Source organism: Ictalurus furcatus, chromosome 29 (assembly GCF_023375685.1).
Source record: "Ictalurus furcatus strain D&B chromosome 29, Billie_1.0, whole genome shotgun sequence".
Classification (NCBI taxonomy): domain Eukaryota; kingdom Metazoa; phylum Chordata; class Actinopteri; order Siluriformes; family Ictaluridae; genus Ictalurus; species Ictalurus furcatus.
Window position 1 is genome coordinate 7418222 of NC_071283.1, and position 15723 is coordinate 7433944.

General features: G+C 39.2%; 1 protein-coding gene across 12 annotated transcripts in view; it reads left to right on the forward strand.

The window, feature by feature from the left end:
- The first annotated feature begins 12698 nt into the window (after positions 1 to 12698).
- The window catches only part of vit (vitrin), a 38803-nt gene continuing 35778 nt past the window's right edge, over positions 12699 to 15723 (forward strand). For 5 of the 12 annotated variants that reach the window (XM_053619144.1, XM_053619147.1, XM_053619149.1 and 2 more), the window contains exon 1: positions 12699 to 13026. The gene's annotated coding sequence lies outside the window, so the exon portion shown is untranslated. The remainder of the gene's footprint in view (positions 13027 to 15723) is intronic. The other 7 variants (XM_053619150.1, XM_053619152.1, XM_053619148.1 and 4 more) reach the window with 3 other exon arrangements.

The following is a 15723-nucleotide window of genomic DNA, read 5'->3' on the forward strand; positions in this document are numbered from 1 at the left end:
CTACTCTTCCTCTACTATTTTAAATGCACAGATTTTTTTCTCTGTATCGTGTTTGCAGTATGTTTGAGTTTGTGATAAGCTATGCCATCTAAGTGCTAGATTTTCCCTCAGCTTCTTTCTGCAAGCTGATAAATACCTGGAGCAGAGCATCCTTCATTTTCTTCAGCTCATATGTTTCCCTCTGCAGCTTTTTGCTTTTGTACCTACACATACAATATACACTTTCCCATTTCTATACAGCTAACGTTATTTCAAACTAGCTAAATGTAAGTTATGAATGTACCTGCTACAAGTGGAAACATAAACATAAATGAACATAGAAACATAAATTATTGCCATTGGTTCTGCTGGCATGCTACAAAACAGCATGCTAACTTACATACGAAATCTCCCCATTCTTTATTTAGATGCATGGTGAGAAAATAAAGCCAAAACTGTATTTACTGTCTGTGGCATTTTAAGACATGTGGAGGAGACTTAATACATATTAATGCCTTTTAATTTAATGCTTTTCAAAATTTTTAAAGAACCACAGACACTCTGCTATAGATGTTGAATGTAAAAAGAGAGGTGGGTTCTCCAAACAGTAGCAAGGAAGGTAAATATTGGTATAGTAATTACCACAATTTCCATGAGCTAGCACTTGGCAATTCCAATTGGAAACATTTCCACAACTATTGTCAGCATGATTAGCATACTAGAGTAGCTTTCTTAACCATCATTAAAAAAACAAAGAGATGAAGGGAATAAATGGAAAATATTACAAACATGATTCCAGAATGTCTTTTCCTCTAGGGAAAATCTGAAATTCTGTGATTCAAAAGACTATCACATGGCTTCCAGGTGAAGTACAGCTATGCTTTCTTCTTGAGCTACACATGTCAGTCCTGCTGCCTGATGAGATGTCTGCCCTCCAGATCCATCCTGATTCTATACCTCTGCTTGGAGCCTCTTTCACCAAACAATCACTTGCTGCTGGTGAGGATGGCCCTACATGTCTAAACAAAAGTTTGGCTGTGGATGTTCTTACTTGGGTAGCCTAAAGACTGCACTTGTTAAAAACAGTTTACACTCAATTCCCAATTATTGAACAGTGGATATACAGTATTCACTTTGATATTATATACATACTTAAAGTTCAAACTATAATGAAATCAAAAATGACTCTGATGCTTGTACCAAGTTCCAAGTAGAACATACAAAACTCAGTGTCTTAAGCTCAAGATCCAACCAGGGACCCTGGATCTGTGAGAGGACCTGCTGTGCCACTGCACCATCTTTAGTGACTATAAGTACATTAAAGTATGCTGTACCATAATCAAGTTTAGTCATTTTTAAAAAGTAATTAAACATAAAACTTTAAACTACTGTCAATTTGTTGGAAATAAAAGAACTGAAAAAATCTGAAGTAGGCCTTTCAGGAGAATCAGTAAAGAATTATTTAATCACCAACTAGAAAGGAAAACAGATAAGCCACTACTGTGAAATATTTACCTTTATTTTGATTCGTATGAAAATTAGGACATGAAATATAGTGTTGTCAATTCTTTACATAAGTTAAAACTTTGTGTGATTAATGTACCAGTTTAAATTGTTAATTATATAACAAATGAGGTAACCGTCCATCAAGGAGGCAGGGGTGTGGCTACTGTCCGCCGGGAAAGGGGAGGAGCCACAACCGCCTGCTCAGAAGTCCGGTGCCATTGCCTGGCGTAGTGGGCTATCGCTTCCCCGCAGGCTGAGGACCAAATGACAGTGTGTCTGGGGACCATAGAGTATTTTCTCTCTCTCTGTTTTGCTGTCGCTCCTGCTCACTCCTTCTCTCGCCTCTCTTCCTCCCTTCTTCTCTCCTTTCGCTCCTAGGACGTGGGGCTGGTTGGCTGGCTGAAAGACATAGCCGAGAGGGCAGCAACATTCTCCTGAAAGGGTGGGAGGGGTTGTGCATCAGGCTGGGGTCTTGAATCTGGCGGAAGAGAACCGTAATGAGGGGGAGGGAGAAGCCAGGTTGTAAGGATGCACACCTGGCACTGATTTGGCTAATCAGTGGGGGAGAGAGAGAGAGAGAGAGAGAGAGAGAGAGAGAGGCATGTGCGCTTTGTGTTCTGTTTGTGGTTCTGTTATGTTTGAATTCTGTTTGCGATTAAAGTTTATGCTTATGTTCAGGTGGCTAAAGTTTGTTACAGTTGCTAATGGGAAGTAAAGTATTGAGCAGTGGTCCCCAGGCCTAATTCTGTGGTACTCTGGGGGCCCTCTCTAAAATTGGTAGGAACACACCACTGCTTCAGGCACCATTAGAACCTATTCAGGGGAATGCTAACTGAACCAGATGTCTGCCTGAACTGAGACTCGATCCACAATAATATCTCTCTTTCTCTTGCACTCTCTCTGCATAGCTCAATAGATAGATTGATAATGAGGAGATGGGAACAGCAAGGAGCCTTGCCTGCCACATCCAGAAAGTCAGGGTAGCTGGTCTGAAACAAGGTGTACACTGTGAGTTCCAAGCCTGCTGGAGGATTCTAATTACCTCCGAATAGGCACAGAAATGTTGATAGGGAAAGGATTAAGGCAAGGTTGGTGCTGCTTTGAGTTTAGCCAGCAGATTAGCTCCATATGCCATCAAGCAAATCCTGCGAACAACCCAAAATTCACCTTTAACATCTTTAATGTACTTTTCTTTTTCATAAAAAAATGATATATTAAAATGAATATTGCCAGCACTTAAGTTTTTTTTAATAGTTCTGTTGATACTGTTTTGTGAAAGTATATTGATAGAATTTTGTTTTTGATAATGGTGATAAGTTTATTTTTTCAGGTGAAACTAAAGAGCTATTTAGAGGGGATAATATTTCCTTCCATATGTTTGTTAAGTAATGTTGCAGAAGAACATTACAAAGAAGCAGGGGGACATCTCACTACACTCAAGCAAGGACAGTGTTCAACAGCTGAATAAGCTTTAGAGTTTTGCACATTGGAATCAGATGGAATGGACCTGCTCTCCTTGTCACCTTCTGCCAGGGTCTGAGAGGAGATATTTTCACAGAGTTGGCTTATAGAGACAGAAAGACACTTTCTCATTGGACACTGTCACTAGTTTTAGAGACCATCTAAATACACACTTTTGGTGTGTACTTTAGTGAAAGGAGAATTCAGGCTTTCAGTTCTGTTTCCACCAACATCAATAATGAGATTCTTCAAGCTCCAGATCCCATGCAGTTTGGTCCTACCAAGCTGGCTATTGAAGAAAGTCAGAACAATATGCGCACTGTGTTGCACAATGTTCAGTTTGATCCATTACCAAAGAGCGTCGACAATCTAGAGAGAACATGCTTAAACGACCATTCTCTAATGTGTTAAGTACACCCTGTGCTATTTCTCCCAAACAATTCTATATACCTGCCATGGTCCTTTATTCACACAATTCCTTCTCCCTCCACTTTCAGCATTCATTGACATCAGGGTGGCCATGAACATAATAGATGTCAGCATCATGTCAGGATTATTGTACAACCCCTTAAGACTCCATTTCCTGTTCAAGCACTGGATGGAAAACCATTAGGGGGGGGGTCATTCCACTGTATTTACTTTATTATATAGCATTATTTAATCTTTGTCTCACATCTATCCATTGACATCCACCAAAAACAAAGTTATGGTTGAGTACATAGAAGCACTAAAGTAAGGATACATCAAGCCTCCCTGTCCCATATCTGCAGCATTTTTCTTCATTTACAAAAAGGGAGAAGATTTCTGTCTCTGTATGGATTTTACCATGACCTGGTCCAAATCACTGTTAAATATACACTGATAAGCCATAATATTAAAACCACCTGTCTAATATTGTGCAGGTCCCCCTTGTGTTGCCAAAACAGCTGACCAGCCAAGGCATGTACTCCAAAAGACCGCTGAAGGCGCCCTGTTGTATCTGGCCTTAAGACATTAGCAGCATATCCTTTAAGTTCTGTAAGATGTGAGGTTGGGCCTCCATGGATAGGACTTGTTTGTTCAGCACATCCCACAGATGCTCAATCAGCTTAAGATAAGAGGAATTTGGAGGCTAAGTAAACACCTTGAACTCTTTGCCATATTCCTCAAACCATTCCTGAACAATTTTTGCTGTATGGCAGGGTGCATTGAAAGAAACCACTGCCATTAGGGAATACTTTTGCCATAAAGAAGTGGACTTGGTCGGCAACAATGTGTAGGTACATGGCAAAGTAAAATCCATATGAATGCCAGGATCGAAGTTTTCCCAGTAGAACATTGCCCAGATCATCACATTGCCTCTGCTGGCTTGCTTTCTTCCCATAGTGCATCCTGGTGCCATCTCTTCTCCAGGTAAGTGACAGAAATGCATCTGGCCATCCATATGATGGAAAAGAAAACATGATTCATCAGACCAGGCCACCTTCTTCCATTGCTCCATGGTCCAGTTCTGCTGCTCATTTGAACCATTGTAGGCATGTTCTGAGGTAGACAGGGGTCAGCATGGGCACTATGACCAGTCTGCAGCTACGCAGCCCTATATGCAGTGAGCTGAAATGCACCTTTAACACCTTTAACACCTCTAACACCTTTCTATCATAGCCAAATTTAACTTCATCAGCAATTTGTGCTACAGTAGCTCTTCTGTGGTATCAGAGCAGATAGGCTAGCCTTCATTCCCCACATGCGTAGATGAGCCTTGGACGCCCATGACCCTGTCACCGGTTGTCCTTCCTTGGACCACTTTTGGTGTGTACTAACCACTGCATACTGGTAACACCACGCAAGACCTGCCTTTTGGAGATGCTCTGACCCAGTTGTCTAGCCATCACAATCTGACCCTTGTCAAAGTCGCTCAGATCCTTATGCTTGTCCAATTTTATAAAAGTGGTAATGCCGTATAGCCTGGTCAGTGCTTTCTTTGCCTTTCAAGCATTTGATAAAGATGTCTTCAGGGACATTCTGGGAATATGCATGATCACCTACATAGACAGCATACCCTGATTCCCTAAGCCAACACACCGTCATGTCAAAAATGTCCTACAGATGTTCCTGCGGAATGACATCTTTGTCAAAGTAAAAAGAAAACACGTGCTTTGTTAAAGACTTGTCTTGCAAGAATGTCTTGGATTTGCAAACTTTGGAAATTGCTCCTAAGGAGGAACTGGACTTGTCAAGGGCCACAATTATTTTCTCATGGTGTCAAGGGCAAAAAGGCACTCTCTTAAAAGGTATGTCCTTTACTAGCCACAGATATGCTAGCAATTAACTAATTATGACAATTAGCCAAACAGAAGCTTTTAAAAGTTATTAAATAATTTTTCAGATAGTAAATTAAAGCTGAAATAAATCTGCCTCTACTTGATTGTTTTAAATCATATCACCTCGGATATGAGCAAATTCGATGCCCTAATTGACTTGCCAAAACAAGTGTATGGTAACATGAAATGTGTGGAGTTGTGAAAAACTGAGATTTAATGTCTTAACCTAGTTGGTTATCATTCCCAAGAAAGTGGATAGATCAAATCAAGAAATTGGTCATTTCCTCTGAACATTTTAAAGTTTGTCAGGAAGTCTGTTGGGTCCCCACACTAGATGTCCTTGATCCTGCATCAGAGAATTTCACGCATGCCATTCTGACTGTCCAGACCAGAAAACCTCAGTTACTGTAGCACCTGCAGTGTCTACAGCGACTACTGATTGAACTCATGTGGTTGTAGTATACTATACATACTTCACAGTCCAGATTCATAGCATCTGTGATGTGTTACTATGTATTTGTTCATTCATTTTTGACCTCTGCCTGTTTAGTGTTCTCTCATTAAGCCTTGTCTAGTTTAGACCAGTTTTCCAATCACATGACCCACTGTCTGTGTGGTTTATAAGGAAAATTACAAACCTGCACCTGCGTCCATCTGTCTGGCTTCATGACATAATACTTTGTCAAGAACATTCATACCTTTAACCTAACCTTAGCTGAATCAATGCTCTGATGGTGCAAAATTGTTAAATTGAATGATTTACAACACAGATTCATATTCTCACATAGGGGATTGTGAACTTGCAGAATATAGTACTGATTATTTATGATGTCTATTTGATCTATCTTATTGGACACTAACAGGCAACTTCAAAATGTACATGAAACATATTTGGTTTATGTGTGGCTTATCTGTGTTTTTAAGCTGCTGTTGGCTTTGGCCAAATTTTTGTAAGTAGCATTTCAAGTAGCTTGTTTGTGCAAGAGGTATTACTCCTAGCCAAGCATTCATAGGACTTGGCCGGTAAATATCACTGGCATTCAGTAAATTTCTTTTAAGTATTGAAGGTAAATCTTTAGGGGATTTGAATTACAGGCAGGTTAAGCTTCCAGGTTTTAAACTCAGTGTGAAGAAGCACAGACCATGTGTTTTTTTTCTGAAGTCATGAATCAAGAGTGCATGTTGCATTAAACTACAAAGGTTGTCCTGTTGTTTTTGTTTCTTCCATTTCCTCCGTATTGCATACTAGCCTTTCTTTTACCAGTTCTCACTATATAGAGCTGCTTATTTACAGTATTATCTACACTATAAAACTGTAACTGTATTAACTATTTCAAATATTCTATCTATATATATTTTGTGTGTTTGTGTGTGTATATATATATATATATATACACTGATAATACAGTAATTTGAAACATCTATTTGAATATTTTCTCTTTGTAGGTAAAAATCAAGAAGATGACACACTAGTTAACAGTCTAGTTGACCATTTTCACACAAGATAACTAATAAGTGTTGTGGCTTAATTAAAATACATTTTGTGTAATCTAGTAGCAAGTTATATATTTTCATTTGGGGAATAATTACTTTACATTATTTAGCATGTTCACATGTACTCTAGGTACTATAACTAACAGTAACCAACTTAAATGAGCTATTTACTGAGCTACTAAATGTGATTGGGTGATCACTGTTTTAAGGAATATTGTAATAAATTCTGATACTCTGGGATGGTAATCAAGGGCAGGATGGTGACTCAGCAGGTAGCATTCATTGTTGCCTCATATTTACAGGTTCCTGGTTTGATCCCAGTTAGAGTTACTACCCGTATGGAGTTTTGCATGTCCCCCCTGTGTCCATGCAGAGTTCTTTGGGAGTTTGTGTGCATTGTGGACAGCACACATGATGGAATGGGATCCCATCCAGTGTGTATTTTTTCCTCATGCTCAGTGTTTCTAAGATAAGCCGTATCCACTATAACAATCATACTAATATTTTTTAAATATATCACTAAATTATAGTCAGTTAGGTCTCTCTATGATGTTATTATGTTTTAATGACTATTATAGTCATGTTGTGGTGGGTACGGTGACTTAGTGGTTAGCACATTTGGCTTGTGCCTCCAGGGTTGGAGGCTTGATTTCAGCCTTTGGCACATGGTAAGTGAGCTATAATACCTGTCAGGTAATATCCAACTGGTATGGGCCAGAGAAGCCAGGACTGTGCACGGTTGTGCTTAAGTGTTGGCACTATAGGAGGTTGGCTAGTGTGTACTGAGGGAAAGAGCTGGTTTATCATATGAGGCACTTCCTCTATGATCTAAGAGACTGTCTTGTTCAGTGACTGTTATATGTGCCTCTACTTGTAATTTTTGTGTCTCCAAAAACTGAGGATCAGGTTACAAGACCAATCAGGAAATACTGCAATGTGTCATTGACTTATTGATTGCTAGATGATAGATACAATTAATATAATTGAAAATGTGCTTTTTATAGTGCTTTTAAAGGTCTCGCATTTATTCCTTAAGCTTATTTTTTTCATCCAAGATAAACTGCATATCGACAAATTATACACTGAGTAGTTACTAGAGTTTTAAAACATATACTATAAATTTAATTTAAACCACAAATGTAACTTTAGTTTGAAAACACCTGCCATATTATGAAACACTTTTGCACTGCTTATTTTTTATGCTCCAGGCTAGTTGGCAGTAGGAAACCTTACTGCCTTAGAAAAAAACCCACAAAAAAAAAGAAAAACACAGGAAAAACACAACACCTCAGCTCCTCAGAAGTTGGAAAGATAAGAAACCTTAAAATGTTTCTTAAGGTTATATTTATGTGCACAAGAGAACATGTCTTTGGCCGACATGGTTTATGCCATGAACTCATCTCCCAGTCCTTGAAGCCCTCTCAGGTCTTGAAGTGGCTGTGGAATTGTGGGGTCAAAAATTCTATACCCCACTTAGAAATGGATAGGATACAGGTAAGTAGGGAGATGGAGTGACACTAGGAGATAAGTGAAGGTGAGAGTGAAGGATGGAGCATAAAATGGAGTAAATATGTGAGGGAGGCAGGTAGGAAAAAAGTGAAAAGGCTAGCAACTCAGGCATGTGAAAAGCATTAACAGATTACTGCATCAGCGTGATGGGACATGTGCAGCTACAGGTGGGACAGACAAATTCCAAATTCCGCCTGTATCTCCATGCACTTCAGCAGGACAGGACAAGAGAGAATTTGTCAGAAGTGTTTATTAATGTTTTTCATATATATGGGAAGGTTATTTATAGTCAAAATTTTTGATAAAGCTCCATTCACACTGTCTGAAAATGCTACTTTGCAGTTATCATTTGTGTGTCTTCTGTATCATACAGGTATACTACTTTTCATTTTGAAGCACATTTTGAAGCTTTATCGTCTCTGAAGAAAGATCCTGTGCAAACTGGCTAAGGCTAATCCACACTGGTGAATGTGAAAGCATATTTTGCATGGGCAGCTGCCTCAAAATACACAATATTGTGGCTAATGAATTGTAACGGGGATTGTATATTTTAATATTATCTTGCAAATGTTGAGAATATACTACACAAGCCCAGGTCTAAATACATCAAATAAGGTGAGATCTTCAGACAACTGTGAGAATGTAGGTCATTGTGAACAGTGAGAGTTGGTAATTTAGGGGATTGGACGATGTTGTCTTAAGTGTAAAGTGTAATGCTTTCTTGGCTTTCATGTGAAGCTTTGAAGTAATGCAGTTAAGGCAGAAACAAAGAAACACACACAAACACACACAAATATCACACAGGCTGAAGTTTTTGGAATATATGCCAGAGCCAAAAACAATGCCCCAATCAATATTGTGGCAAAACAAAGATCTAAGTGACTGATTTAATGGTCCTCATTCAAATGACAGTATTTTGTAATGACCTGTAAATAAGAAAGAGCTTGCTGTAGTGATCATTGATTAACTGAGGCCAAATCATTCTGAGTTTTCAAATCATTTTGCATTTTCAAGTGCATGGAGATATTTTTGAAAAACACTGTTTGTGTGGACAGTATATACAGTACATGGACCTGACCCATAGTACATTTTTTATAATCTCCTCTCTCTCTCTCTCTCTCTCTCTCTCTCTCTCTCTCTCTCTCTCTGGTCTGGCCAGTTTTAAAACTTTACAGCATAGGTTCTTAACCTTGTGGTTGAGGTTAGATTATAAAAACTTTGTAATCATACATAGTATAGCAGTAACAATGATGCATAGTATAGTATAATAACGCAGTCAGTCGTGAGAAATGTTGGGCTAAGAATAAAAAAAGGTTTGAGAACCCCTGCCTTTCAGTTATCAGTAGAATAATGCAAAGAGCCTTTAGAGATCTATAGTCACTTCAAACTAAAGCGAATACCAGCATACAAGGAAACAAAGTTTTTATTGTAGCTCAGAAATACAGTATCTATCTGTAATGAACAATTTTGTAATCCATAGAAAAATCAGAAACTTGGAATCTCATTTGCTCATTATTTTATGATCATATAAGTACCACATAATTAGTCTATAATACAAGATGAAGATGTATTGTGCCAAGTTTTGCTTTGAGCAGCTTCTTCCTAACACTAGGCATTACCAAATGTAGAGTATAGACTATAGGAAATAAGGGACTGATTAATCCCTGCACCAAGAGCAAATAACACCAGTTGAACACCCCCCCCCCCCCCCCCTTCTTGGAGCAATATGTGCTGTGTCAACAATCCTTCTTTTCATTACCAAGGTTTTGCACAGGAGGCAAAGAAAAAGAGCATTCATTGCTAACTTAAAGTTTTCTCAGTCTATGTACCTCACTGTGCCTTGACAAGTAATCAATTTAATGTTTCAATTCAGTTTAGAGGATAAGGTCATAATGTCCCTCATGGTCTTGAAAATAAAAGCCTGTGAAACATTACACATGGAAATCGCAATCAATTTATTTTACATTTCTGCAAATGTTGTCATTCCTCCATTTTTAAAATACTTTTTTCTTAGGAGTTTTTATCTTGTTATTTAAAAAGTACTATGATATTTCAAGAGGCTCACCACACCTGAAGTTTTAGATTCCCCTATAATGTTATCATACTGTCACCTCACACAGAGTAGCACCTACTCAGTTGGCCTGTTTGTTGGTGGGAATTCAATATTGGCTGGTTTTGTTGTGCACCTGTACAAACGAGTACAAAAGGCAATACATGGTGAGATACGAAGACAATTATTACTCGGTTATGCAGAGTTATGAAACAGTTTCCCCTAATAAGTTTGCCTACTATAGAGTTATAGCCATTTATTATAGCATGGCATCATTCGTGAGTGATCAAATCCCTTCAACAAAGCTGGGTGGGACTTCAAGTCAGGGCTATCATTTTCTGGAGCCAAGCTGCAAGTTGGTCATTCACAAGTCACAATTTCAAACTATGGTATCTTAAATACAGTTCACAAAATACAAGTGCTCACCGACCAAAGACGAATCACAAGACCTCACATCATAGCCCTAGCATACAAAGGAGATGTTGTAAAACAAAAGAATGTTTTTCCAGCCCGCACAGCCCAGAATTTAAAATTGTTTGGGAACTTGCAGATCTGACATCATGTGGTGAAAACATCAGGAGCTTGTTCGGCATTGCTTTGGTGGTCATGGGAGGCAGCGCAAACAACCCTTAATGACCTTACAGCTGCATGTATTAAAGCATGCTACCTATTAGCTGAAGCTACCCACAGCAAGTGTGAATAAATTATTTTCTAAATTTAAAGGTAAATGGTGGACTTTTAAATAGCAACCTATAACAGTCCAGGGTAATATTATTTATAACTCATTATAAATCATGTAGCAATAATGGTCAGTCTCCACAAAAGCATGGCAATTCTTTTATTGCTATGACACTAAAAGACCAATAAACAAGACCTGGCTAATTTCTTTCCAACTGTAGGAATTTAAGAGTAACACATAATAATTGTTGACTTAATTGTTAACCGTAACACCGTTTCATCCTGTAGATGTACATAACTCTAGATGTCTACTGCAGTCAATACAGCATTAATCCTCCTGCCACAACATGTTTATCTATCTCATCGTCAAGCTCTACATGGATGGCACTGGCTTAGTTCATTGTTTACCTCACACCAAGGATGTAATTTATCTTAAACCCAAGGTTGAATTGGTGCAAGAAGGAAACCAAACTAAGCTTGGGCTTTTAGCCAAAGACAAATATTCTGGGCTTAACAGCTATCTTCAGACTCCACCTGTACTCAGCATGGAGGTCTTGAAAATGCCCCCTCATCAAGAATCATTTGCCAAAGTATGAAAATGAAGACCATAAAGAAGACATGCTGTGCAAATCGAACTGGAATTATTACCTGCTAGAATTCCAACAATAGCTTAATAGGGTTAATGTCCATTGCACTGACACATGCATTTAACATGGCCAATGTTCATACAGTACAATGTCTTTGTTAAAAAAAAATAAATTCTAAGATAAGAAAATAATGATTTAAAAGTTCTGGTGCTTTTAACAACTAGTGAAAACAGAATAATTTAAGTACTATACTATTACTAAAATATCTCTTCTGATATTTATCTTTTTTTTCACCCCATAAATGACCAACATACTCAAGTAAATTCTCATTACAGTCATATAAACCCAAAATATCACCCACTGCTTCTGTGCTGTTGCTGTTTGGCTGGTGAAAAGCTATGGCTAGAAGGAGAACTGTTGACTTGTCCCACTTACTCCAGTACACGGAGCATGAGAAAGTAATTACTGTAACCTAGATGCGATACCAACTTATCCCTTAAAATCACACATGCCCTCTACTGTAACCAGTGAACTGTGTACAATTACCTTTATTATAAATATGAACCCACCTCAATTTCTTTGGGGCTTCCTGCCTTCTGCTATGGTCATAATGACCTACACAATGAACACATTTAATGGTCTCAAGACCATTAAATCAAACTGGTATGCAGTCACCCACACCCTCACAGGAACTCCTAGCACTCCTATAAGAACCTGTGTTTGTCCCAGAAGTGTGGAAGTATTGACAAGCCCAAAACCTGAATATTCACCTGAGGATGTGATTTAAGTTTGGAATGGCCCTTGGGTTCATTCACTAATGAGCCATCTTTTCTCAGGGTGTTGTCAGAGGTGGAGAGAATACCAAAGCTGCCTTTTTGTTATTTGCATACATACTGTGGTACATTTTGAAGCTGCAGGGTGCACAGATACTTCTCCATTGTGAGTGATAGAGTTTGCAGAAAATACTCTAAAGCACACATATCTGAACTGTGTAATGTTTTACATTATATAATATATATATATATATATATATATATATATATATATATATATATATATATATATATATATTAGAGAGAGAGAGAGAGATGTGTACGTGTATGCGCGAGTGTGTGTGTGGACAAGGAGGGAAGGCGTGAACTCTCAGCACCCTCTCTCTCTCACTTTAATGAGCTGTCCTCCTCTTCCTTCACACACATACACACACATACACAAACACACGCACACAAGCACACACACACACACACACTCGCGCATACAAGCGCACAAGCACACGCGCACACACACGCTCGCACACAAGCACACACACACACACTCGCGCACACAAGCGCGCACACACACGGTACGCTGAACAGGAGCTGAGCAGCAGGATACGCTCAGGTCGGGATATTCTACAGTCATGCTTTCCCTCTGAGATATTTCTCATCATTCTCTTTGTACAGGACTATCACTGCCTCTAAGGGTAAGTTTATCTCGATTATTTAATTATTTTCTCCTTATTTATATAGTCTGTGTTTATATTGTGAATTTGGATACACCTTTTTATATCTTTTTTTAAACCTTAGCCATGATGTGTATGTTAAATGATGCGTCCGTCCCACACGACCTGGTTTATACTGACAGAACACTAACATCTTATAAAACTCCTCATGTTTGCTAGCATCCATCCTCATCTAAATAAAAATAAAGTAAACTACGCGCATAACCTGGTGAGACTTTGCGGACATGTTGGGGATTTATGATGTGCTAGTATGGACTTGACCCACTCGCCTTAAGCTGTTCTGCTGAAAACTTTCCCCTGCCTGTTCTACACGTGGCTCAGAAATAACACTTACAGTGTGCATATAAATCTTACACGCGTTTTTAATCTGGCTGTAGATTCTCAACACTGGGTTCAAATCGTTTTAAACTCTGACTCCCAAGTTTACTGGATAGGATCAGAGTAAAGTGCTTTTCTAGATAATAAACCAGAATGTATTTCAGAGATACACTGAGTTATATGAGTGGTATATCTAAGGGAGAGGGAGAGAGAGAGAGAGCATAGTTACAGATAGACAGACAGAGTGACTGATATTTAGATAAATAGACAGACAGAAAGACTGATCTTTAGATAGATAAATAGACAGACAGACTGGCTCATATTTAGATATATAAAATATCTCACAAAAATGAGTACACCCCGCACATTTTTGTAAATATTTGATTATATCTTTTCATGTGACAACAGTGAAAAAATGACACTTTGCTACAACGTAAAGTAGTAAGTGTACAGCTTGTGTAACAGTGTAAATTTGCTGTCCCCTCAAAATAACTCAACACACAGCCATTAATGTCTGAACTGCTGGCAACAAAAGTGAGTACACCCCTAAGTGAAATTGTCCAAATTGGGCCCAATTAGCCATTTTCCCTCCCCGGTGTCATGTGACTTGTTAGTGTTACAAGGTCTCAGGTATGAATGGGGAGCAGGTGTGTTAAATATGGTGTCATCGCTCTTACACTCCTTCTTACTGGTCACTGGAAGTTCAACATGGCACCTCATGGCAAAGAACTCTCTGAGGATCTGAAAAAAAGAATTGTTGCTCTACATAAAGATGGCCTAGGCTATAAGAAGATTGCCAAGACCCTGACACTGAGCTGCAGCACGGTGGCCAAGACCATACAGCGGTTTAACAGGACAGGTTCCACTCAGAACAGGCCTCGCCATGGTCTACCAAAGAAGTTGAATGCACGTGCTCAGCGTCATATCCAGAGGTTGTCTTTGGGAAATAGATATATGAGTTCTGCCAGCATTGCTGCAGAGGTTGAAGGGGTGGGGAGTCAGCCTGTCAGTGCTCAGACCATACGCCGCACACTGCATCAAATTGGTCTGCATGGCTGTCGTCCCAGAAGGAAGCCTCTTCTAAAGATGATGCACAAGAAAGCCCGCAAACAGTTTGCTGAAGACATGCAGACTAACGACATGGATTACTGGAACCATGTCCTGTGGTCTGATGAGACCAAGATAAACTTATTTGGTTCAGATGGTGTCAAGCATGTGTGGCAGCAACCAGGTGAGGAGTACAAAGACAAGTGTGTCTTGCCTACAGTCAAGCATGGTGGTGGGAGTGTCATGGTCTGGGGCTGCATGAGAGCTGCCGGCACTGGGGAGCTACAGTTCATTGAGGGAACCATGAATGCCAACATGTACTGTGACATACCTAAGCAGAGCATGATCAGTATGCAGTATTCCAGCATGATAACGACCCCAAACACACCTCCAAGACGACCACTGCCTTGCTAAAGAAGCTGAGGGTGAAGGTGATGGACTGGCCAAGCATGTCTCCAGACCTAAACCCTATTGAGCATCTGTGGGGCATCCTCAAACGGAAGGTGGAGGAGCACAAGGTCTCTAACATCCACCAGCTCCGTGATGTCGTCATGGAGGAGTGGAAGAGGACTCCAGTGGCAACCTATGAAGTTCTGGTGAAATCAGTGTGCAAGAGGGTTAAGGCAGTACTGGAAAATAATGGTGGCCACACAAAATATTGACACTTTGGGCCCAATTTGGACATTGTCACTTAGAGGTATACTCACTTTTGTTGCCAGCGGTTTAGACATTAATGGCTGTGTGTTGAGTTATTTTGAGGGGACAGTAAATTTACACTGTTACACAAGCTGTACACTCACTAATTTACATTGTAGCAAAGTGTTATTTCTTCAGTGATGACACATTAAAAGATATAATCAAATATTTACAAAAATGTGAGGGGTGTACTCACTTTTGTGAAATACTGTAGATAGATAGATAGATAGATAGACTGATTGACCGACTGACTGACTGATAGTTTTAGTTTGACTGATAGATAGAGAGCATAGCTACATAGACAGATAGACAGACAGACAGATAGATAGATAGATAGATAGATAGATGATAGACTGATATTTAGATAAACAGACAGAAAAACTGATATTTAGATAGATAGATAAATAGACAGACAGACAGACAGACTGACTCATATTTAGATAGATAGATAGATAGACAGATAGATAGCTAGAAGCTCAAACACTCAGACTCTCTCTGCATCAGTCACCTGTGTTTGCAGTGAACCTGATGAGACTTGTACTGCCTGTCACTGCCAAGGCTGAACATATCTTGTGCGATGGCCTGTCAACAAAAAGA